Genomic DNA, 2,709 nt, shown 5'->3' on the forward strand with positions numbered 1-2,709 from the left:
TGGTTGGCAACCCCAAAGTCACACCTGAGCTGGTAAAAGTTGGCACAACTGGGCTGGTTGCTTTACAGTTCTTCCTATGGAAAAGGTATCATGCGGTTCCATAGGCCAGTGAGTTTTTAAAAATAAGCATTGTATTAACCTAATGCCTTTTCCGACACTACCTAAATACAGAGGCCAGACAAAATTAAGGGAACAAAAAGCAGTTGTCATTTATTGAAGGGCCTTCAGGTACATCTTGGGCAGACAAGCTGTAGATTTGATGGTAGATAAAGTTAGCACCTAGAGAAAAAAGAAACAGTGGGAGGGATTATATTGATTGATGAATGGGAAAAGAGATTTGCCTTTACAAACAAATTGGAGGTTTGCTGGTAAATGAAATTGGATATCGGAAAATGAAAGAAGCAACGGGGAAAAACTATGAATTGTATAAGAATTAAAAATTAAAAGGAATTTCCCATTAGAGGGAAATGTCAGGTGTCAGGCATTCTGGGAAGTCTGTTCCTCTCAAGTACCTCAGCCAATGGGGAAAGAGAGAGGGAAAAGCGGCCGGGAAATTGGGATAAAAGGAGGCTGCGTCCTCCAAAAATTGGACAGATCCCAGGGGAATGCCCCATGGCCTCTCCCTTTATTCGAATAAAGCAAAAAGGACTCCTCTATCTCCTTTTTGGACATAAACCTCTGGTGTTTGTGGATTAATTTTCCTTACAAACTTACAGGAACTCCTCCCGGTTATTATAATTTTTGAATCAGGGAATCTCAGGCAGAGATATGGGAGTAGGAATAAGAGCTCTTTATTAATATATCTAGCCAGACAAACAGAAACAACAGCAGCAATGAAAATTAACGACAAAACAGAACAAATAACTCAGTTGCAGCCCCTTTTCAGCCGCAGACACGCTCTGCCTGCGTTTGATCCCGGTGGTGGAAAGTGGGGCAGGGCACACACGGAGCTGCGGAGGCTGCAGGTGGGACCGGGGGGGCAAAGCTGCAGCTCCGTGTCCCAGGTGGGAGAAGAGTGGAGGAAGGTCCCCTCCCTTCTCACTGTGCAGGTCCTGGTGCTCAGCTGTGTGCTCAGAGACAGGAGGCTGGAGCGGAGAGATGGCAGTGCAGGGTCCGGCAGCAGAGAACCCGGCTCCTGATGCTCGGATGGTGAGGGCTGGAAGGGTGCAGTCCCCGGACTCCCCTCAGACCCCGCCGGAGAGTGAAAAGCAGGGAGACAGCCCCCACCCATCCCTTTGTCTTGAGCCATGAAGAGCTTGGGTGCAGCCCGGCAGGGTTTCTTAGCATAATAATGGGAAAAATTCTCCAAAAAGGAGGAAAAGTAAGGGAACAAACCCTAACCCCACACAGAGCCCCACTCCTGGCAGAGAAAGGGAGTGAGGAGGGGAACCCAGCTGGGGATGATCAAGACTGGGAATAGCACACCCAGACAGAGCTTTCCCAAGAGTGCCAAGGTGAGGCAGAACCAGAGCTATCCCAAGGAGAGGCCAGCAGCTGCCAAGACCTCTCTGACTGGGAAGACTGCTTCAATCCAGAGCTGTGCCATGAAGTAGTTGTGAACAGGGACTTCATCAGCCAAGTTCCCATGGAGCAAGACAACAGCAGCAAACACCTTTCACGTCACCTCTGACTCACAGCTAAGCCTCTTCAGCTTCAGGACCACTGCCTTGCCACAGGAGGAGGATGTCTGGGACAAACTCAGCATCTTTGAGCTGTATGAAGAAGGCAGCAGGGCCCAAAGAGCAGCCCTGGCAGGCTGACCATGCCTGTCCCTCGGGAGGCCTGGGGTTGAGGGCCAGGCACCAGAGACACTCCATGCCTCACTTCCCTTTCTGCACGCCCAGGGCTCTGTGGCCCAGCTGGGGCCCAGAGCAGGGCCGTGGAGCCCCCCTGGCCCCTTGGCTGGGCAGGGCCCCTGGCAGCAGCCAGCTGCCCCCAGGGCATGGCCCGACCGCCTCAGGCACCGCGGGCACCGCGGTCACTGCGGGCACTGCGGGCACTGCGGGCACTGCAGGCACTGTGGTCACTGTGGGCACTGCGGTCACTGAGGTCACTGCGGTCACTGTGGTCACTGTGGTCACTGTGGTCACTGTGGGCACTGCAGTCACTGTGGGCACTGCAGGCACTTTGGTCACTGTGGTCACTGCGGGCACTGCGGGCACTGCGGGCACTGTGGGCACTGCGGTCACTGCGGGCACTGTGGTCACTGTGGTCACTGCGGTCACTCTGCTGCTTGCCCTGCCTGAGGCCACAGCCGCAGGAGCAGTGTCTGTGCCAGCACCAAGCTGGCTGCAGACAGATGGTGGCTGGCCCGGGGACTGCACGGTGCCCCAGGGGGACACACAGGCGGCCTTGGCCTGGACATGGCCCCGCAGCCTCAGCTGCCGAGGGGCATCTCCCCATCACCCAAAGTCACCACTGTGCCCGGCCTCAAACAGCATCCATGGGGCACACTGGGTGCCAGGGGGCTCAGAAGTGAATCCCGTGGAGTCATCAGGGTGGGAAGACACCCTGATGGTCACCCAGTGCCACTGGCACCCTGGCAGCACCACCATCACCACAAAGCCACATCCCCAAGGGCCACATCTGTAGAACTCTTCAACACTTGAGAGACAGTCACTCCACCCCTTCCCAGGGGAACTTCTACCAATGCCTCATGCCTCTGTCAGAGAAAACTTGCTTCTGATATTGAATTGGAACGGGCACGTC

Source organism: Erithacus rubecula (assembly GCF_903797595.1).
Source record: "Erithacus rubecula genome assembly, contig: scaffold_194_arrow_ctg1, whole genome shotgun sequence".
Taxonomy (NCBI): domain Eukaryota; kingdom Metazoa; phylum Chordata; class Aves; order Passeriformes; family Muscicapidae; genus Erithacus; species Erithacus rubecula.